Here is a 24,047-nt window from a genome sequence, read left to right as displayed (position 1 = left end):
GGGCTCCTCTAAAGGGTCACCATGCCACGTGCAGGATTCCTGCAGTTTTCTGCCTTTTCGGGGACCTTACAAGCTATTATAGGCAATGGCAACTTTCTTCTATAGAGTCAAGGTCTATAGCTTCCCCCCACTCCTTTCAAACCCTGAAAATTACAGTATTGTTACTTCTCTAAGGAAGGAGTTTCAGAGTGCTGAAAATTAGCTATGTGAGAACTGGGTTGAATAATGCTTTCTAAGCACTGTGAATTCCAGTAGGAAATTAATTCTCACTAACTGACTTTATTTCAAAAGTGTTCATACACTACAGTGGTTGGCTGCAAATATGGTTTCTACATGAACTGAAAAAGGAAGTTTTTTTCAATGACAAGTAATTATCAAATATTTGGTCTTCCTGTTAGGAACAGAAATACCATTTAGCATTAATTTAACATATTTACTGTACCTGGAGGTTATATCCTGCTGTTGAAAACATATGCAAAATCTTAATATCCCTAATATTCATAAGTCTGATTCATTTGTGAACGTCACCAGAAAATATCTATGTTTACAGCTTTTATATTCCTTTTTACTTTCTATACAGAAATATTCAAGTAATGAGTTCATTTCCTGAAGTATTCCATAGGACCACTTAGTATCAGTTTGTGTGAGCTTTATACATAAGGTAAAAACAACAGTAAGCCTACATCAAACAGGCGAGTGAGTGTATTACAAGACAGAGTTTTTCCACCCTGACACAGCCTTGTGCTCACAAAGCCATGGATGTTCTGCACAAGATCACCAAGAGACAACTAGTAAACCTCTGCCCACTGAAGCTATGATAATGCTCCTCCTACTTCTACACTTCAGTGCCTACATACAGTGGGGTTAAAATGCTGTTCCTTGTCAGTTTGCTCTAGCAAGAGCAACTAGCTGCTGTGGGCACAGGGCTGCTGCAAATTCATTCACCAGACAGTGAATGTATTTGAAACAAATTTACTAGTCCTATTCCCAGCTCTTTAGCCGGTTTTTTTAGTGAGATCATTACTAGATGTGCTGGTGACTGTGGAACTATCCTCAGTCTATTCAGAGCAACCTTCACTTTTCTTATTATTTTCCTAAGTCAGCTGTTATTCAGTAGCTTTGGTTCTTACTCTCAAACAGACATGACTGACAATCAAAGTTCTAAAAACAGGGGTTTTTTTCTTTTTTTTTTTAATTAAAAATTTTTTAAAAAAATACAGATAATTAAAAAAAAAAGGAAAAAAAAAGAAAAAAAAAAAGGTTCCCTGCATATGATACTTCTTTTCCTGGTGATGGTACGATTGCTGATGACAGTCTAAATTTCTTGTATAATTTTCAAGAAGCAAACTGCAATGCCACTGTTCTTCATATTCTCTCTGAGTTGCAAAAAGCTATTTCATAAGAGTCACACTCTTCCCAATTTCCCTTTTGTGATGCCCTAGTGCTCCTGAATTTTCCAAGTTATTCTTAAAGTTTCCTCTCAAAAGTACAGACTCCCTAAAAGACACACAGAACACAGAACTTAAGACACTTTTTCATCTTTTGTTTTTATTTTGCATTTAAATACACAAAGCAGTTGCATTTTTAAATCATCTTCTTTAATAACTAACTACAGGATGGATTCTATGCTGATCTTATTTTCCAATCCCCCAGTATACGAATAAAAATGTTTAAATCATGAGTTAAATACAGTGACTGACTAGCAAGAAGCCATCACTGAACAGGCCTGGAGTCTGAAGGCATACTATTAGTTTCACACACTGTTTGCTCACAGGGAATGTCTCCTTTTTCACTCTGACATACCTGACAATGAGCGAACAGTAACATCAGAGTTTACAAACCCTTTATTTATTTTTTCATCAAGTCATCTTTTGTGTTAAATTGCAGCAGATAAAAGCATACACGTTTTTGAAGATAATTTAAGAATCAGAATATTACTTGTCAGCTAATGCAATGTATATTTATATCTTTAAAGAGAAGTTTTCCTCTGTGCCAGTGTTGCTAACTCTTAACATTTTTTATCACAACATTGGGTATTTTCCTCAATGCTCTGACTTCTGGAATCAAGATACTGAATTAATTTTCCAGCAGTAAGGGAACTCTTCGGTCCCTCAGGACACGTTGCAAGCTTCCCTATTTCATAATTTTGAATATCTGATCAGCAGAACTTGGCAACACCGTGTCTCTTCACATTTCCAGAGACTCCAGAAAAACAACACTCCTATGAATGTTATGAAAGACTTTGTGACGTATTTTATCACCACTTGTCAGAGACCCAGGCTAAGGAATTCAAAACACTGATAGAAATGAGCTTTCCAAGTACCACTTCTTGCAGATAGAGATGAGCTTGTTCTGGCCCACTGGTAGAGCTCAGCAGAGCCTGGCAAGGGGCAGAATGGGCTGGCATGGCAGCTCCAGATGGGTTGATTCTACCTGATCCAAACAATCCATGGGGATTTTGCATCAACAGAATGCAAAGGCCAGCGCTGCCTATTGTTGTAAGCAAAAAGCATAGGTCTGTGGCCTGCTCTTTAACCATGCTGCACCTTACAGTGCCACCAACTGCACCAGGACTTCGTGAATATTCAGCAGTTCTGAAAGTCGTGACACCTCTCTTAAGCCTCCACAAATGCAGATGAAGCTGAAATCATAAGAGCAAACCTCTGGAGAAAACAAAACATTAAAAACACTTTATTTGTTAGGGAGGAAAAATTATCAAATGCATCTACAGTAAAATATTCCCTTCAACATTAGCCTCTACTATTAAGCAAAATAATAAAACCTATAGTTCCTTACTGCTATTAAAATACAGAGTGAGTAATTAATAGCACACCCATTCATATCCCTATATAGAAAAGAATGTATTTTTTCCTATTTTGAAGAAACTAGAGAACATATTTACTGGTCAGCACCAAGCCATGATCACTGAGAGGATCAGAATGAAAATAACTATCCACAGTGCCTTCCTTGCCATGTCCAGCTCTCCCATGTACACTCAGTAAACAGGTCTCAGATGATTAACTCACATACCTCTTCTACACAACTGTACAAAGAAAGGGTATTCAGCCATATTTCCATTTTACTTTACAGAGTCTAGATCAGTCCTTATAGAAAGATCATCCTGTATAGAATACATATATCCTCCAGCACCTTTCACCTGAACACAAATTCTAACGTCCACAGATTTTCATAATCCCAATACAGTCTATTTCTAATGCCAATTTCTGAACCTGCCATTTTCTCACATAGAAGACACAAATGTGAACACTACTTATTTTCATCTAATCTCTGCAAACGAACCACGGAGCCTGATGGTTGCCACATGTTCAACAACATTTACCAGCGCTGACAAAAGGTTACAAAGGAATATACTCTCTCAGGTATTACTTGACATCACTAGACCTGCAGTCCTTTAATTCTTAGTCTTGAAATTACCATTATGAGGAAAGACAGAAGTCATTTTGCTGCAAGAAAAGTCAATGGAAATTACTGTGTTATCAAGGTGGCTCTTATGGTTACCTCAACTTTCCCTCTATAATTTTGTTGCCCTGTTTCCAGCAAAGAGCCAGAAGAGTAACCCTTTATTTTTTTCATTAAATCTGCATACAAAACTCCACCAGTACGCCTTTTGCAGAAAAGCCAACAAAGGCAAATGTCCAAATCTCTCTATATCATCAAAACACTGGCATGGAGATATTGCCTATTATGACCAGAAGTTCACCTACCCTGGGTATCCCATCTTTAGCAACAAACATGAACAAATCTCCAGAGCAGAACCAGTAACAGCAGCATTACCAAATGCATGTAGCATTTCACAAATTTAAGCACTTATGGCTTTGTGCCATTTTCCACATATTTTTGAGAATATCCAAATGTAGTGCTTTAGGTACCTTTCCTTTTGTCTACAGAGGTGGATAGGGAAAGGAAGAAAGGAAAAAACAGTAACTAATTCAAAATTCTAAACTTTGAAATGACCCAATCTAGGGTTTTTTTAGGCACACTAATACTATACATTCTGATACCTATGTTAAGTCACAAAGATAGGAGGCAAGCAGCACATTTCTCCTTGGAGGTATGGAAATCTCTGGCTCTGCATACTGCATAGCACTGATGCTTGACACGGGAGTAGTGAGTGAGCAGATACAAATCACCTGGGGGTCCAGCCATCTGACTCTCTCACCCTACCACATCAGAGGATCTCAGCTTTAAACTTATTTCCTACCTCAGCAAAAAAAATGTGTTTCACCCTTGGCAAATGTGCACTTAGGTAGGACATTCTTCATTTCCTCAGTAAAAAGGCAACCTTCCTATCCCAGACTAGGCTGCCTCGTTGTTTTTGGTTTGTTTTGGTGTTTTTTTCTCCCATAAGAAGAGAAAATGGCAGCCCCCTGAAGGTGTTCAAGAAGGCTGAAATAGTTAAAAGTAATCTTGAGGGACAATTAAGAAGAAAAGTACAAGGTGGTCAAAAGTGTGTAATAGATGCTATTTAACCTCTGACTGTCATTCGTCACCAGATGTCACCAAGCACATGTGGCATAAACAAAAATATTAAACAAGGCCTTTCCCATATGGTGGTTTGCGGGGTTTTTATTATTTTTTTTAGTAATGAATTGTAAGTTTGGTCTGGATTAAGCTTTAGCTTTTTTCTTTTGCTTTTTAATTATATTGCATTAGCTAGCTTAGAAGGAACAAAACAGTATTTTACAAACTTTATTTCAATGTTGATAAAGCATAATACAAACTCAGCAATTGCTTACTATATCTCTCCCCTCAAGACCACCCTGAAATCCTAAACAAGTCAAAAGAGCCACACTGAAAATAAATATAAAAGACATTGTCAAATCTGCCTCTCTATTTAATTAGCTGACAAACTCATTAGCAGAAGAGCTGTATAGGGGAGTTTGCCTGCAGCCCTAGCTCACATCAAGGACTGCAGGGAAGTAGGTTGCAGTCACACATGCTGAAAGCCACACAGTGCTGGCAGCAAGAACAGTAGATGGTAAAATTGGGGGCAGGGATGTCTGTCCTGCTGCAGGTAAAACTCTGCAGCACATTGTGCTGAAAAGTGAGATTTGGCATCTTTGTGGGGAGCCAAACAGTGGATTCAACAGCACAGAGCACAGCCAGCAGGGCACATCCCCGGTACATTTTTCTGCATGTGGGAGGAATGGGTGGGAAAGACAACCCATGTCTACAGCATCCCAATGCTGTCTTGTCCCACAGAGCAGTGCACAGTGAATAAACCAGTTACAGGTGGTAAACAAACACTAACATCAGAAAACACATGCAATATATGTGTGTGTAGGAAGGGATGAGTATCTGCACCTAGTCTGCATGGCGTGAGGGGATAGCTCACAGTGCAGGCACAGTGGCCTGCTTCTGGGTCAAACAGCCTGTCACTGAGCAGCATCATCTATTATTTTGTTAGATTTTAGTACTTGTTCTGCACACAGCAGCTAATACTCACAGAGTGCTCTAAGAACTGAAAAAACTGTCTTTTTTGAAGTAAAGGCAGTTTATTGCAGTCTCTCCAAGAAGGAGTGTGCCCATCTAATTATTGCTGGGATGTTGTCAAGCACATTTTAGCTTAAAATACAAACAAAATCTTAATTTACAATAATTTGAGGATTTCTTCAACCCTTTTCTATTGAGAAAATAAAATTTGGGGTACTCAAGGAGTCACAGCTGTTACTAATCAAATTTATTTAAGAGAGCAATGTGAAACATCATGTTTGCGCAAGTTCATAATCACAGCAGAATTAAATCATTTTTACCGAACATTTATTTGAAACGTTCTGTACACAAAGTTTGAATACGGTAGAGAGCATTTCCCTTGCAGTTTAGGTTTGATTTCATTCCTGGAAACTGCTACAAAAATCCTGCTTACTTGCAGTAGGGTTCTTTATTTACGCTTGGTTTTAGTTTTAAGACCTGTGACAAACACCAGATTGCTCACGTTCGTCACAACACAGGCAGAGTCACCACACATCCTGCCCTGCCTCCTGGTACTACCCTGCTAGTATGACATGCTCCTGGCTCACTCTGGAGCAGTTGGCTCAGCAGGTTTTCCCCTCTGCGGACATCCAGGTTTGGAGCTGGAAAACGGAATTTGAACTTCACATGCCTCCTGGCAAATCAGCAGATACAGCCACAGCGTCACAATCACGTCTTAAAGTGATGATCCTCATACTCATGTTACCGTTCCCCTACTACAAAGATCAACCCCTGTACTGGTTGTCTGTGCAGAGACAAGTCCTGCTCATCTCAGTAAGAATTTTGGGTCCAGCAGAGATCTGGAGGCCTCCTGCCTTCAGAGCCACCCAGCACCCTTTCCCATTCCCACTCTCAAACTCCTCTTTTCAACAACACTGCTGCTATTTTTCAGAAAGGTATAATATACCAAAATCTATCTTTTAGGGATTTTAACCTTTGTTCTCAGCCAGGCTTTTTTTTATCCAATGAGGCTACCAACAATTTTCCTGAACAGAGCCAGGTGCAAGGATTTTTTTAAGGGAAGCTTTACTAGTTCAGTGGAAATTGGCCAAAAGCTATAAACTTGTTCCAGACAGCTGACCAGCCAGCTGCAAAGGGTGATGCCAACGCCCTTCCCTCATGGCTGCAAACACATCAACTCATCATTGGCCTGTCAAGAAGATCACACAGCCCATTAGCAACTTCCTTCAAAATGCACCTATTGTAAAGCCTCTTTCCACCGCTTTGCCCAAGACTTAGTACAACAGAATTGCTTACTGTACTTGTCTTTAGTGTCTCTTATTTCTGCATTGCTATGTGTCAATCTCTCTTCCCCACAGAATAAAAAAAAAAAGAACACCTCTCCAAGACAATCACAAGAAGTCCTTGGCAATGGTGGAAAACCTTCCCTACCAATAGCTTGTGACAGAAGTTGAAGGAATCTCGTGAGATTTCCCTAGGCAAGGAGAAGAGTGTGGGGATGAAGAAGAACCAAATCTGGACTTTTTTCCTCCATCACCTACCAAATTCTGTATGAAGGGTAAAGAAATCAGGCAGAGATACAAACGATGTCACTTCAGCTCCCGTGTGCCATCTGTTTTTTCCATTTCAAGCCTCCTATATACTTTACATGGTGACAGCTCATCAGAAAGGAATCGTCCCACAGCATACTGCTGGTTTGTAAGGCAGAGAGAGCACTTTCTTCCTGTTCTACCCTCCTCTATTTGGCACTTTGGCTATCCCTCTCTACCAGTTTGACTATGTACCCACAGCTATTCCCTTAATCCCTCTGTTTTTAGAAACATTCCACTCCCCTCAGCCTTGACCTTCCAACTACTTTCCTTGCTAAATATGACCAGTTTTTCCTTAAAAGTCACTGTAACATATCTGTATGTGTCCCATCTCTCGGCGGGGGAGGGGGGAGTAGTTGGGAGCCAGCAAGAGCAGCATGGTACCACAGCTGCCTATGCTCATAATTTCAAGGTTTATGGGTTTCTTATTGACTTAGTCATGATGTTATTTTTTTAAAGATAATGTTTTTGATAGATTACACATACCAGAAGCATTAATATGCCTTCATGCCTTCAGCTATCAAAAGCATCTTTTTCATAATTAAAATAGTTTGAATGAAGCTTCAGTAAAAAAAAAAAAAAATTGGTCAAGACAAAATGACACCTCAATCAGGACCATCATAGTGGCTTTGCTATGGAGAAAAAAAAAAATCTGCAAATTATTCATTGCTTGCAATCTCTCATGCAAGCTCATAGAGCTTTAACCTGACATATAAACTTTTACAAATATTATTAGCACTTCAAAGACACCACAAATATTGAAGCACATAAATTCTCTATTACTTATTCTCCTCCGATGTATCCTTAAGCAGGACGACACAGCTTCTCATCTTTTGCCTGCTGAGTTAAGGCTGAGAATATGTATTAGGTGTGATGTACTTGGTTCAAGAAAAGGGTTTCATTTGAACTGATAAAGTGAGAATTTTCCTCCAGTTAAGGGAGACATCTCGTCCTTAAATTTTCCGTTTAGTCCTGTAGGTTCTAGAAATATGTTTCATCTTTTTATATCTCACACTGTAACATAAAATTGCAACGGAGTTTTAAGCAGAGAATGATGGTAATGACTTTAGGATATCTTAGTAGTTTCTAAGCCTACACCATGGTGAAAGACAGTGACCCTGTTCCACACCTGTTGATATCAATGGAAATACTCCATACGTTCTTTGGAGGTCACAGGTTCCATCATTAGAGTGTATTGTAATATTTTATGGAGTATCCCACTTATTTCATAAAATATAATCAGTCTAGTTACCATGAGCCACTCAGTGGCACTTATGTTTCATAGAAGTGGTTTCACCACGCTGTTGCACAAAGCACCTTTCTTTGTGAGACCTAAGCGGGAGCTAGCAGCGTGTTGTCTATAGAGCCAGGGCTGCTGAGGCACCACTCTCAGAAAGATGACTTGGTGCTAAGACACGCTCTCAATGTCTTGCCTTTGTCGTCCTGAAAATGCAACACACTCTCCAATGTCCAACCTCTGTCTTTTCCAGGCTATTCAGTGAGATTGAGATGGGCTATTGAGATGGGCTTGGGACAGATACCTGCAGAATCTGTGTTTTGTACTAAGAAGAACTGGAGGCTTCCAGACTTAACTTCTCTACACCTGAAGTTATGAGCCTGCACAAAGAAAAAATCTAAATAAACAACTGCTTGGTCTTCAAAGTTTGGTTTACCATCAGGTTACAAGTGTGAGTGAAGAAATCTGGCAACATCTTTAATTGCAGATGAATTTCCATGCAACACCAATGCATTTCCAGTGCAACTTAGGAAGAGAAAGCTAGAGTCTTTCACAATTCTTTTAGCACACTCATTTATTTATGTATGCATTGGAGTTGTATCTGTTCTAAGTCTCTAGACATTTTAGTCATGACACATTTAAACACACACAACTTGCCTTTTTTTTTTAAAAAGTGAGACCTGATCAGATGAGACTGAAGAACTAAGTGCTTTCTTTGTGAACACACTGCCTTTCTTCTATACACAATGCCAGCTGCTTGACAGATCTAAGACTTGAGGTGTGGATTGAGTGATGGGCAAACGTGTGAACTCAGGTCAAGAGAAAGTATCTGTCCATAGAGCAATTGCAGGATGCAAATACAAACACACCGCATTTTCAGAAAGGTCTTCCCCAGCCAGGAATCCACTGTACCCTAGTAAAACGGAGTCAGGGTGGGGGCACAACACACACAAAAGTTTTAAGCCACAAGAGGCCCAAAATCAACATGTGTGAGCACAGGCATCTTGATCAGCCAGCTCTGCCCTTCTGCTGATATCTTAGCCTGTGTGGATCTGAAGAGATCATCAGGAGCGGGAGTTGAATGATTCCAAAACACAAAGCTTTCTCCACGAGTATTTTCCTCTGAAGTAAAAAAAACAACCAACCAATCAACCCCACAAAACATTCTAATCCTTGCAAGTCCTTTTTGTTAAGACTTGAGCATTTGGTCTTGAGTCCTTAATGCAAAAGCAATTTTTGGGTAGCTAGAAGCCCACTCTCAGAATCTGCAGTTTACATTCCCTGTATCCACAGCATAACTATTGTAAAGAAAACAAGGACTGAAAGATGCTATGTTTCAAGCTACATACAAAGAAATGGTTTGAGATGTGCAGTGAGATCACACGGGACTGACCTGAGATAAAATCCCAACCCAAATGCCCAATATTTCTCAAGAAAATAAAAAAAATTAATTGGAAAACTGAAAGTTAAAATGACATTAGATTCGTGGATCAAGCCCATTTTTAGCTGATTTCTAAACCACTTTTATAATTCTTATAAAGAATTACTTGAATTAGTATTTCTTTATTTTTCTAATCACTGCGGCAAGATACATCTGCTGCGATCTATTTTTCTGCATCTTGAAAAAACTTTATATAATTCTGGAAGCTCTTTAAACATGACAGAGTATTTGAATACTCTTTTGAGATACAGAAAATATACTTCATAGGAGCAAGGGGATGTGGTAAAATTACTGCCAGAAACTATTTAATGGCTTGAAGCAATTTCTATCCTCCTGTTTGGAGAGAAAAAAAAAACCTGTTTAAAGGACATAAAATATCTTTCTATCTTCCCTTCTCTCAAAAAACCCCAACCAACCAGAACAAGCAAACAACTAATTTGCTGTAACTTAATTTGTGCTTTTAGCATCCCTTCCCTGTGAGTACTGAAGAACTAAACAGTAAGAAAGAGGAGCTCAAGATAGACCATGGGAATGTTAATCTGGGACACTGTTTTGCTAATAAGCACAGCCACTGTTTCTGCTCAGTGCAAACTGTATTATTTTGTGTTCAATTGGTTGCATTTGTATAGTTTGACAGTCTTATCAATCCTGTAGGGCTGACGAAAACGGCACACCCACTGAAGCCAAACATGAATTTATTTTCTGTAAAAGCAGGGCTGAGACACAGAAGCTGTGAAAGAATGTTGTTAGCAATTCCTTGAGTAGGCAGCATGTTTCACTTTAATCATATGCATTACGGCCTTTACCCATCGCTTCCATCTCACTCCTAGAGCTTTTCTGCACATCAGTTTGGCTAACCCACTTTCTGATGTCTGTGCCTCTGTATAGGAAAGCTGAAAACTATATTGCTTCTTAGACTGCAAACAGCAAGACAACACACACACAAACACAGAGGCAAAATCAGTGCCTTTGGAGAGTGTGGCTTGTGCCCATCATCCCTTGGTTCTGCTCCGTGTTTTCATTCTCCCGTTGTCACCTGGTCGCCTGTCGCGCCTGCACTGAGCTATTTAAACACAAGAGGGCAGGCAACATGCAAAGGAAAACTCGCGGCGCATTTCCCCGGGAGTTTTCACAACGCAAATAGCCAATGTTGGACAGGCTGCTGGAAAACTTTAAAGAAGCACTCACTCTTCACTTTGAGCATAAGGACACATGTCGCCAAGCTCTTCCTCCGTTCCTCCAGTCAGTACATTATAGTTATAGCTGTACCCCTGCATGTAGAAAATGTGTCAAAAGGTGAATGGTCTTTTTTTCTTGAACCCTTAGCAATTTGTAAGGCCACTATCCAACAGTAAAAAAAGTTACTTTCTCTCTTTCCAAGACCTGACATGCAGTCTACTGAAAATGCAACAGATTCTCTCTCAGTATATTCCACCCGCTGAAATATTTAAGGCTCTCCCCACCATAAATGTATTTCGGTGTGTTGTGTTCGTTCTTACACAACCCTGCTATTTAAATGTGGGTAGTTGTTAGAGCAGGCTGTCATACGACGGCTGTCTAGAAGTAGGCAGTGCAGCTGCGAAGTAGCACTCCAGCCCCCCTACTAACACATTCTCTGCTGGTTTACTGTTGAAAAATTTCCAGTACTAGAATCTTTGAAGCTAAAATACCAACTCATTTTACAGACGCCACCACAGTACAATGTATTTTGCTATTATTACTGATATTTTGAGTCTGTGAGTTAATTTTGTCAGCAGCAACAACAACAACAACAAAGAAACCCAAACCACTAATTAATGACTCCTAATGAAGTCAGCAAGGTTTATGGCACCAATATGAACAAGTCACAGGTTAGCTTTTCAAGACAAATTTCATTCCTAGTAAAATAAATATGGAGATGCAATCTGAAGCAAAACTGTGCCCTCAATTTTTTGTTTGATGTTAACAGATCAAAAGTTAGATCCCGATAAACCATATTTTCTCGTCTGTGCCCAGCTCCTCTGCATTTATCTACATAGGCAATCTAATCGGTTCTGATGACATATTCATACAAACTAAAGAGACTTTTTTGAATCTTTTTACAGCTGGGAATTCAGATATTTCAATATTTGGAGCCTGGCATAAAGGAGAAGGTCAGGATTAGTCGTTCTAAAAAACACAATAGTGTAAGCATCTGTGTAGATGCTCCAGGTTTTGAAAAGTTCTTGAAGTTCTTTGACTGTGACAGCAATGAATTCTTTTATCTGCTTCAAACTAAAACAGATTACTGACCATTTATGGCAGAAAAAAAAAGAAGAAGTCTAATGAACTAATTTGCTATTCAAGGTAATTTTTCTCTGACGTTAGTAATTATTATACAGTTCTACATTTTCTACACCTCTGCAGCACATCACCAGCATTTATTGCACCAACAGGTTACCAGGAAGGGCCTGGCTGAATTGCCTCTCTCACATAACACTTGATCTGGGTGTTATTTGTTTGGGTTTTTTTGCAAATGAAGCTACCTCCAGGATTTTAGCTAGGCAAGAGAGCTCATGACAAAGATGAACAAAACCAAATTGAAATAAATGCAAGAGGTGCATTAAAAAGGAATTAAAATTCATGTGTCAGAAAAATTACTCTATTGTACGGTTTGCCTTACATTTTCAAATTTTTTCTCAGATAGGTACTTAACACATGTATGTAGTATTCTTAAGAAGAATGTTCTGAAAATCAAACCTGCAGTTTTCTCAAGTCATCCAACCAGTCATCAGCCTACATCTCACACCTTCAGGCCATTAGCTCCAGGTTGGCTAAATCTGCCTTTTGGACTACAAACGTTGACAAATGAGAACAGGATCTTTTTGTTTGTTTGTTTGTTTTTATCTTGGGAAAGGAAGTGTTCTGGCAGCATGTCTAGGTCTTATGCTTAGAACAGGATAAAGCAAAAAAGACGACACCACCCTGCAATATACGTGTCTCGTGATAGAATTAATCAGTGTATCTGAACAGGATGAACTTTCCTACAATAGAATCAAAAGGAAACACCTTGCAGATAATAATAAAAAAGTGTAGTAACTCATGCAAAAACCTTTCCTTTTCCCACAACAGCTGTTTAAGGATTCAGTTCTTAATTTCTTTTTAAAGAAAAAAACCAAATTCCAATTCAAGAATATTTTCAAAGAGTAAAAAAAAAAAAAAAAAATTTGCAAAGAATCACTAGAATAAAGTTTGGTTTTTTACGTTTATATAGAGCCTGAAACTATGGCTCCACTTTAATTCCTTCCAAAGGGGGAAAAAAAAAATCTCAACAGATTACAGCAAATTTTTTTAAATCAATTTAACTATGGTCATTTCTGATTTAATACGATTTGGATCAGTACACTGTAATTGCAAAAGCTGTACATTTGTAATTAATGAGTACAAATTATTCAGAAGCGGAATGGGTTGAATACCATTAGAAGTTAATACACACAGTACCAATTCTGTTCATACAGAAAACTAAATTCAAAAGTTGATTTTAATGCACAATGCCCTTTTCTCATTAGAGAGCTATGATGAAAAGCCAGTACTATAAAGATTATGACCCGAGGTTCAAGATTGCAGTCAAACAGCCTCTAATCCTCTCCATATAATAAAAAAGGTATTTTGAATCAACTACCAAGTTGCATTTACCCATGCTCATGGTGTGAAGTACTACTCAAGAAAGATCATCCCATGAGACTCAGCCTCTGCTTTGCCATCAGGTGACAGAAAGGGCATGTAGAGCAACTGGAGGAAAAGGCATTTTATCCCAACTTCTTCCTTGCTGTGGTGTTTTAGGACAGGATGCAGCAGTACGCTCCTGGCCTGTGCTGACAGCAACCACAACATTTCCCACAGAGACCCAGCCATGTGGGCCAGGACTTCAGCAGCCCTCCAATCATTCCTCCCCATCCACCTGCTCCAAAAGGTCCATTGGAATAGCTCTGCTCTGCCCACACCCAGTGACCAGCTGCAGGCACCAGGGGAGCTATGAGGCTAAACAGAGGACAGCTCTCTTCTCTCTCAGGTCTGTCCATGAGCACACAGCCCAAGACAAGCTTCAGCTTCCCAGGAATATTCAGACAGTAAGATGTGCAAGATTTGTAAAGCAAACGCTGTAACATTGCTTAGAAGACACAAATAGAACAATTACTTTCCCAGAAATTATTATTGTCTTTCTTGATAAGATCAGTACATTTCATGCTAAAATTCAGCTGCTTGGGGATGCAGAAGAACTTTTATTGTCAACTATAAAGAAACTGAAACAGCAGTGTTTCCAGGGAAGTGGCTGAGTCACCAACTCAGGCATTTAAAAGATGGGTATAGGTATATAAAAGATGTGTAGATGTAGCACTTAGGTACATGGTTTAGTGGTGGACTCAGCTGTGTTAGATTAAGGGCTGGATTCGATCTTAGAAGTCCTTTCCAACCTAAATGACTCCATGATTCTATAGTGAACTATAAATGGAGTAAGGGCTTGTTGCTGAGGTGTTCAGTAGAAATTCTTTTTTGCTATCCAACAGGAACAAGACTGGCCCTTTACACTGATGTATCACTCCTCTGTTTCTTGGAGGTAAAAAATAAATAAGACAAAAAAGTCATCAATGCTAAAGAATGTACTTTACAGAACTGCTCAAATTAATTTCTATACAGAGAGATTCTAAATGGAGTACAGTAAGTTCTGAGAAGAAAAACACAACAGAATTTGTACCTCTACAGCTTTTGATCCAACATTATTTCCCCACTGCAACAATCTTCTTACTCAATCACCACCTCCCCTTTCCAAAGGGAACTATCAGAACATATAATGTTCTATCAGACTGCCAATCTACTAGAGGCATGCACATTGTGAGTTTATTAGGAAAAAGGCTGAGATTAACTTAAAATACTTGCATACAACAGGATACACAGAAGCCAGACTGACTACAAACCAGAAACTATATATATTATGTAGGAGTATAAAATTACAAATACAGATATTGTGTGCAGCTACCAAAAAAGTTTTAAAATTCGTGTGAAATATCTGGACTTCGCTTTGTTCAGTTTGTAGGACTCCTGAGGGTGGATTACATATAACAGGCACATGTTCTCAATCTGCTTGTTGATCTCACTTGAAAAATTGACAAGACTGGGTAGCAAAGTTCTAAGCTAAAGAAAAACTCATCTTTGAGTGCAAGCTAACCATCTGAAAGTCAAGAAGTGGCTAATTTTCCAGACTAGTTCCAATTATACTGAATTCTTAAACTACACAGCTTTTTAATACTATACTTTGACTGATGTGAATAGTTAAGGCTAGCTTTTTCTTTTTGTGAACAGAAGATAACTATCAAACTTATCTGTGCAAGACTCAAACTGCTTTATTAGAACTAGAGGGAAATCACATCATTCTGGAGGCACTGTAAAATCCAGAAGAAAAGAAGAAATGGGATTCAAATATCTGCTAAAACATGTAGCTTACTCTTGTTCACACAGAAGTAATGAAGCTTTTTTTCTCAATAGGAAAAGAAAAAGGAAACCATTATTTGCTTATTGAAATATATTTGTGCATTATTTGATATTATGCACAACTGACAAATCAATTAATATTGAGCACTACATTGACAAGTCAGTCTTTCAGGTACTTTCCTGTTAGGCATATTTTAGTACTTTACCATCTTTCTTATTCATCAGAAAAGCTATTTCTAACTTCTCACAGATCTGTATTTCTGAAAAGTATGCATGTTTTAATACTGAGTTTGTGAACACATACTGAAATATTATTCAAAAAATACTGCCAGTGCCAATACAGCACTGAAAGAGCACTAGTTCTGTCTGAAAAAAGTTTATTTCCCCTTTTTTACTTTGTAATACAAGCTGCTCTGCAAGCAAGAACAAAGGGTTCTTATTGTAATTAAAGGTAACAATAAACATTAACCCAGTCTCAAACAGGATATGATGCTGTATATAGCTAGATTAAAAGGGAATGTAAAAAAAAATTACCTAGATTGCTTAGGAAACCCTAAATGCCCTAATATACCCAACAACCATTTATCAGAAGAACTAATGAAAAGCTTCTCTTGCTCTTGAAATGGATTCAGGTAGCCAACAGTTTCTGAAATGTACCATTTTAACAGCAAGAAAAAATAAAAAGCAAATCTTGGAGTAAATATCAGCTGGACATTCACATAACAGAGTCCAGAAGTTTCCGCTTTTAATCCAACTCTGAATAATGTTGGATGCTGTTCTCTGTTCCTTCAGAGCTCTTCTACTGCCAAAATAACTGCAAGGCTTGCAAGTCCGAATGTATTGCAAGCCTTTCCCAAGGCACCCCAACACTATCTGAGGCACTGAAACTATGGCAACCGAATAAGAAAGCAGCTTCCATGATTAATAGATGAAGATCCCAGCGACAGTGCCTTGCTAGGCCATAATTCAGAAATGCAGGAGGAATTACCATAGAATCTATCTCAATCTACCGATAAAAAGTAGATTTCAAAAGGCATCAACAAAACCACCATTTTTTTGTGCTCAAAACAACAACAAAAAACACTATGGAACTATAAACTGTTCAAAATCTCATTAACATTTCAATGAATGGCTGCCTCAAATGCAAGTAATGGATAAATGTTCATGAACAATGGTGAAGGAAGCAACATAGGAAATTTCCCATACGACTACCAAAGCCATATGAGGAATATATAAAACATCTGAGTGAAGCTGAGCAGACAGAGACAGAAAAGTAGAAATAATGTTTCCTGCAATCAGCAATATATTTGGATGCAGTTTTTCCCACCGTGTTGGGGTTTCATAAGGGAGAGTACTTTTTCCATCTGCTGAACTGGAACACACAACCATATCTACTGTATGTATATTCTAGACATTTGCATTATTAGAACATCCCAGGAGCCTGTCAGGGTCACTGTAAAATTGATGATGGTTAGGAATACCTTTTCTTTTTAAATATGTAATAAAACTTCTGCTATTATCTCCAGTAAAAATACTAGTATAGTAGTCCTTATCCAACTAGATGGCCTCAGATTAAGATGTAACAAAAATATTCTTATTTTTTCTAATTTCATAAACATTAAGTTTTCTCTAAAGGCAACTGGTAACAGAGATCATAAAAGCATAGGAATGCTTTTTTTTTTTTTTTGCCTGCTTCATGGAAAGGGTATAATCTCGTAGTCAGGGCATGGCTCTACCTGGGGAGGGTGAGAGAGATGATGCCAAAGGCCTCCCATACTGAGGACAGCCATGTCACAGGATGTACAGCAGTGCTGTGCATCTGCCCCCAGAAACTCTTTAAGTTCAGAACTTCAGGCATGTTGCAAAGTGTATTTAAGTAGAAAGTTCCTCGGTAGCAGTTTTATCAGTAGCTAAAAAAATAAAAACCCCAAAATGGCATGGGGTAGTCCATGATATATGAATTTCAAGTATGTAGTATATATACTTTATATAGAAGAGCCTATTATTAACAATACTTTTAAAGGAAAGGTCATCACTGAATGTAGTGAATTACCATATGTCTTCACTCTAGAGATGCAGCAACTGGCAGTTCTGTTAATAGCTGGTTTATCTACTTCATTTTACATCTCTATTTCAGCCACTGAAGAAACTGTTTGGAGCTCAGGGAAAAATTCTTTTCATACAAAAATGACCCTGTATTCATATCAAGCATAGCACAACTCTCCTTTCGGCTGATAAATAACTATAGTTCTATACTGGGAAATATTTTGTAAGGTTTTGCAGCAAGTGATGGGAAAATTCATGTTGGGTCTTTCTCATTTTCTTCTTCCTTTTTTGAATACTGTTCTTTTTTTAAGTGAAATCTACTTCCTTTTTATTAAATTGTATCTTGAGTTAAACTTCAGATTTCAAAGGGCATAAATCTGTTAGCCTTATTTATATTCATCTGGTGCATGAAAGCTGAGAACATGATTATTTTATGGGGTGGAGGCATAGATCTCTCATCCCCTTCCCTATTTCCAGTGCCTCCACTATTAACTGTGAGCAACCTGTGTAAGACTGAAGTGACAAAAATTGCAAATGCCTCTATGTATGCCTGTCTTTCAAAGAACCCCTTCCAAGACTTCCAGAATACCCTGATTTTGTAGGTGCAGAATGTTTTTCTATTTTCTTTCTTCCTCCTTTTCCATATCACATTTAATTTTGAATCCTTTCACATCTTCCAGTGGCTAAAAAAAAACAGGCAAATGAGCAGCTTGGGAACTCCACAAAGCACTCGGGAGGCGCAATATCTATAACTCTAACACAGTAGGTGGCACTCTTCCCTTTAAATCCTAAATCTGTGCCTTGGAGCTGTGCTGCCATATTGCAATCCAGACCCAAAACCAAAGCATCCTTCACCATGGACAATTAAAGTTCCCTTAACACTGTATAAACATAAGCATTCAGTTATTTCCACAGCCATAGGTAACACAGCACATAAAGAAAATAAAGACACATAAACTCCAGTCTGCCAGGTCTGCACTTGAATCAGGGTAGTCCACTTCTGTCTTCACAGAACCTATGCACATCTAAGCTGTTCTTCACTCAAGAGACTGGTGCAACAGGACAAAAATAAAAATATTCCTTTAGAGACCTGTCAGGCTCAGGACCAGGCTTTCCCCCAGCTGCTTGTTTCTGCCTTAGAACACTGATCACAGTAGCTGAATGCCGCTGATCAGCAGTCGGACTCTGTGCTACTGACTGTATCTTACTGCCAAAACATCTCACCTACCTCAGAGCAATCCTGATAATCAAAATTTATGAGCACAAAATGCTCAAATGGTCACCAGTAAAAAGTATTGCTTATTCCTCTGATTTTTCTGCTGCCCCATCAAGCAAAGCTTGTCGCAATTTGTCAGACATTACTTGTTCCATGACACGCAGACCTAGGTCTAAGTTAACATTAAAGATCCATCCAAAGCTAATGTACTCACATGATAGCTTCAGGTCCTTAACAAGTATCGATTCCCATCAGAGAACAGTATTTTCAGTTTGGGGCTTAAATAAGGAAAAAAAGTCCCTATTTAAGTAATATTTCAGCAACTGTCTTTACCCTCAGAAAATTACTTGGGCAAGCAAGGCTTTCCTGGGTCAGCAAAGCTTACTTGGGTGAATGAGGGCTAAAGATTTATTTCATCAATAAATGAATAGTAGGAGGTCAAACACTGCAGTGTCTGTATCAAATTAGGATAATGAAAACTTCTGGTTTACTACAGTTCAACTTTTCTCTAGCACATGCTGCATGTAATATAATTTTAATGTTGTTTTCCAGCATTTACTGGCTTGTTTGTTTTCAGCACTCTGCTATAGCGTATGGGAATCAGGTACTATACACAAAACATTTGTTTGGGTAGTATTACAATGTGTTCTTTCAAACAAGTTGGATGTGAGGCATGTATTAGCTCAGGTCAATTTAATCCTAAAACATTTTATGTCTCCCCTGCTGTAAACCATATGAACTCCTTTCATCTGTATTTATGTATGGCTCTTCAAAACATGATGACAAACTTCCCCTTCCCCTCACAAAACATGCACAAGCAAGTTCACAATCACCTACTTCCTTTTAAATGCAAACAGTTCTAGTCTGGATTTATCACAGGTCATTAATTTGATCTCTCTCCTTTTCTTTTTTTTTTTTTTATTCTTTTCAAAAATGTAATGAAGGCAACTCCTTATCCTTAGCCCAATCAACTTCCTTCTTCAGTCTTAAATGCCAGTAACTGTAATCTTCTACTTACAAACATTAAGAGGGGTCTCTGGCTAATATTTAATATTCACTTTCATCTTCAAGCAGCTAGAAATGTTAGCTAGCCATGTTTCTCACAGATGTCAATGCCCAATTATTTTTTGGTTCAAGTAGTATGAGTTCAGTTGATAAGGTTGGTTTTGCCATTAAGAATATACAGTTTTCAAGCAGACTAACTGAGTCAGAACATCTCTGACTGTATATTTCATAGTCCCTGAAAGTATTCATCCATCCTTCAAGCATTTGATTCCCACTACATGAAAAGCAAATGTTGCAAATACATGTTATGGTATTACTTATAGATTTTGTTTAGCATTTTAACAGAAATCTCATTTGGGCATTCTGCTCTGAACTAAACTTCCACAGAAGCCAGATATTTTCTCCAGTGAAGAGCAGTGGAGAACAGAAATCAACTTTTTAATGCATAAGAAAATGTTTGGCTTTAAAAAGAGTTAATCGTCTTGGTCTTGTAATTTTTAGAGCTATGATATTAAAACCAGGCTCGTATTAGATAAAATTATACCCTAGATGGTAAAATACTTTGGCAACTGTTCTTCTCTAATAGTGACAAACTCTCCCAATCCCAGTGAAACAGGTATTTGCTTTCAACCAGGTCTGAGGCAATTCCATGAAGAAAGGGGTTTGTTGGAGCAGACCCACATTACTTCACAATACATCTGAATAGTCTCATTAAAAAAAAAAAAAAAAAAAGAAAGAAAGTAGAAGCTAATCATAGCAGGATCATTTTGTTTTTCTGGTCTGAAATGGCAAAGGAAACCCTAAGCATGATAACAGCTACATAAATGTTACTTTGAGAAAAATGCCACAGATTTCTCAAAATGAATTTCGTGATTAAAAGAGCCTGACTCTACTGGACTTCATGACATTGATGCCAAAGGAGTTAATCACCACGTAAAAATTACTTGGATGAGAATGGCTTGTGGATGACACTTAAATGAATGCACATCAAAAGCAGTCACTGAACTAATTGTTCTGAAGAAAGTGGGAAATTCACACCTTTAGCTGCTATCTTTGAGGTCAAGTTAGTAATTAGTATCGTTGCTGTATGATACAAAACAAGTGAGCAGAATCTATGTCAAATAATAAGCCACGTCGTGCAAACCTGTGACAGAAAATGGTTGCGGAGACTCAGCACTTCGATATTTACAACACCTGCATGTTGTGTATGCTCCTTTGGAAAATGAAGCATTCACCTTGAAACGCCAGGAAGTGGCACCTTTTACAATATATTACAAAGCTAAATAAAGCCCTTATTTTTTCCCTTTCTATTAGTGAAATAATTATCTGCAGCAGCTAAACATCCGCGCTGTACAGATGCTGGCACAAACGTGCATGTTTACAAACTTCAAAAGTAGCAATTAGCTCGGGAAAGGAACAGGAGAACAAATTACTCCCTGAACAAGCGGTCAAGGTTAGAAAAAGACAGAGCCATTTGCCTAAGGAAGACCCAGCAGTTAAGCGCCTTGCGACTCACCCCGAGATGAGCCAGGCAGGACAGACGCGATGACGAGCAGAAGGGCATCTCTACTGCAACTGACCGGGGGGCAGCCTCACTCCCGCTTCCCCCGCCAGCCCCCGACCCACACGCCGTCAGGGCTACCCCCGGGAAACACCTCCCTTAGACAGCCAGGCAAGAAGGGAAGAGGAGGTGGGACGGTCGAGCCCTCGCAAGGAGCACGTACTTTCACCACGCGTGATGGAGACCCGAACTTTTCACCTCCCTCCCCGGCAGGGGAGCGAGGGGCGGTGTTAACCCTCGGCCGCCCCAAGGCTGCCCGAGCCCCCGCCGTCGCCCCCGTGCCTCGGCACCGCGTCGCCAGAGCAGCGCCGATGAAGGCACAGCCTCCTAATTCCCCCTGCTCTCGGCTGAGGGTCTTCCTTGCCCGTGCACTTAAGGGGACGGGGTGTGCGAGTGTGTGTAGGGGGAAATACCTCTTCTCTTGTTCAACACCCTTTCCCCTGAGGACCATACTGCCCCCTCCTCGGCATCAGAGGCACGAAGAAGCCCCGTTCCCAGTCCCCGCCCGGCCTCCCCGCGCCCCGCCGCCGGCCCGGCCGCTCCGCGGCGGCGTGGGGAGTTTGCGGGGCGCCGCCAGCCCCTCCTCGGGGGCCGGCCCTGCTGTTCTCCCTTAGAAAAACTTTATCTTTTCCACCGTTTCGCCCAGCTCTCTCGGGGCCCGAAGGAGGAGAGAGAGGGGCCGAGGGAGCGGCAGGGAGAGTGCTGGGCGGAGGGAGGAGAACTGGGCTGCCTCGCAACGCTGCCCGCCCGCCGGGCCGCCCCGAAGGGGTCCGACCTTCCCCAGCCCGTCTGCCTTGCGCTCCCTGGCCGAGCAGAAGCGGCTTGGCAGAGTCACCAGCCCGCGGGGGAGAGGCTGGTGGCGCCAGGCAAAAAGGGGCGGGAGCATCCCTGCCCCAGAGCCACCCTTCTCCGCGTGGCTGCGGGAGGGCAGCCGGCAGCCCACCTTGGCCAGAGCCAGGGCGGAGGGGATGGCGACCGCCGTCCGGGGGGAGCGGGCAGAGAGGGGAGCCCGCGGCCCCAGCCCACGACCGCGAACAAAGCCCGCGGCTGCGCCGAGGGCTGCTCCGCGGAAGAAGTTGCCTTGGTTCCAGGCTACTTCCCCCTAAAAAGCAGCCGCAGCCTTAGAAAAATACCCAATAAATAAATACATCGCCCGCGACTCAACTACCTCGCGGGAAGAGCAGAGACGGCGGGGTTACACCTCTGCACGGAGCGGCCACATAGTTCTTGTAACAAAGACTCCACCACCCAACCCCACAAGATGCCCGGCGGCCCCGGGGTGGCGGGCGGCGGCCTCGGCCCCGGCCCCGACGTCTCAGGGCTGCCCCCCGCTCCACGGTGCCCCGGCGGGCGCGACCCCTGCGAGCGGGACTCGGGGGTGGAAGGCGAGGAGCCTCAGTGCCGCGCATGCAAGCCGTGCCAAGGGCTAGGGGAGGCAACTGGGGCTAGGTGTCAGGCAACTGGGGGAAGGGGAGGGAGGGAAGAATAAGAGGGGGGGGGGAAAAAAGATAAAAGAAAGACGAAGCCACGAGATGCCGGGAAAGTGGCAACAGCAAGCGCAGCGTGTGCACTTGCGGGCGGTTCTCCTCCTCCCTACGCGCTGCAAACGATGTCGAGACAGAAGGCAGCAGCCAACCTCAAACCACACACCACCCTCGCTCCTTCCGAGGCTGCCGGGGCGACCCGGGAGCCTTCCCTTTCGAGCAACCCCAAAACAGGGATACGGACGGGGGAGTACTGTACCTTTTCGGTGCATGTATCTGGGCAGCTAGAGGACAACTAGCTGATGTAGTGTCCCATTTAGTAATCCATTTTAGGGGATCTCTCTGGGAAACTGGAGCCACTCTCTCCTTTGCAATCCTTTGTCATTACTACATGTGTGCTTCCAGGGGGATGGTATATTTAATATTTCTACTTTCTGAATTGCAAAAGCAATTTGTTCATTTCCAGTGATGGGCGAAAAGGGGAGGGATCAGGTAGAAGAAAAAAAAAGGCAAAAAAAACCACGTTAGCAACTCCTCTCCAGACCCAAATTCCACTAGGGCTCCACTCCAGCGAGTCCCCTTCAGCCGAGCCTCGGGAGGTAAGTCATTTCGTGGTGTCCTTCTGCTCCCTCTCTACCAAAAGTGCTCCCGTTGTGACGGCTGTTTCAGGAAAACTCCGAGGCTGGAGGCACTCGCTGTGCCACAGCAGGAAAGCGCAGTCGCTCCTCGCCTCGGGCTGCCGGGCATTGGACTGTGCGCAGCGAGGACCAGGGAGCCGCTGCCTCTCTCTGTCTCTCCCGCCGCTCCCGCTCCGCCGCCCGTCTCCCGCCGCTGCCGCTGCCCCAGGGACGCGGCTCCGCCGGCGGAGGCGGAGACAAAGCCCGGGACTGGCGCGCGCCGGGCGGGCGCGCCCGCGCCCCGCCCCGCCCCTCCCACTGCCTTGGGCGGGGCGCTGGCCGGGAGGGGGCGGGGCCCGGCCGGGCGGGAGCGGGGCCCGCGGCGCTGCTGCCGCTGCTGGCAGCGACCCCTCGGGGCCGGTGCTGGGCGGCACGGGGCTTGTGCCGAGCAGGTGCCTGCGCAGGGGGCCGCCGCGCCCGGCCCTCGCCCGTCCCATCCGAGATGCTGCCGCCTACGGCCATCACAGTTGTTGCACGCCCGCGAGGGGCGCCTTAAAAGCGCGGTGCGGGGCAGGGGGCGGCCGGCCGCGACCCCCCGGAGACGAGGGCGCGGCAGCGGGGTCCGGGGGCGGCAGCGCAGCCCCGCGCATAGAGCCGGCCCATGCCGCCCGGCCGCATCCCCCGCGGGACCGGGGCCGCAGCTGGTCGTCCGCTTGTCGCCTTTCCCCTTTCCCTCCGCCCCAGTCCCGCCGCGGTGGTCGCTGGCTGCGCTAATCCCTGTCTCGGAGCCGATCCAGCCGGGAGCAGGAGCAAGCGGCGCTAATACATTAATCCCCCCTCTCCCCATCCCCGCCCGAGGCCCCCCGCCGCCGCCGACGGCGGTAATCCCCGGACCAGCGCCGGGGATGTGCTGGCACCGCTCCCTCCCGCCGCGCACGGCGCCCGAGCC

The 24,047-nt window shown here is 42.2% G+C and overlaps 1 protein-coding gene across 5 annotated transcripts in view; it reads right to left on the bottom strand.

Annotated features, from left to right (window-relative positions):
• SEMA6A (semaphorin 6A) overlaps positions 1-23,320 on the bottom strand; it is a 118,718-nt gene extending 95,398 nt beyond the window's left edge. For 2 of the 5 annotated variants that reach the window (XM_050328987.1, XM_050328989.1), the window contains exon 1: positions 22,741-23,320. The gene's annotated coding sequence lies outside the window, so the exon portion shown is untranslated. Of the gene's footprint in view, positions 1-20,952; positions 21,026-22,740 lie in introns of those variants that run through there. The other 3 variants (XM_050328990.1, XM_050328991.1, XM_050328988.1) reach the window with 2 other exon arrangements.
• Positions 23,321-24,047: the final 727 nt, after the last annotated feature.

Source organism: Myiozetetes cayanensis, unplaced genomic scaffold (assembly GCF_022539395.1).
Source record: "Myiozetetes cayanensis isolate MyiCay16 unplaced genomic scaffold, myiCay2020 scf4, whole genome shotgun sequence".
Lineage (NCBI taxonomy): Eukaryota > Metazoa > Chordata > Aves > Passeriformes > Tyrannidae > Myiozetetes > Myiozetetes cayanensis.
Note: the sequence above shows the minus strand (reverse complement) of the source record. Positions and strands in the feature narration are given on the sequence as shown.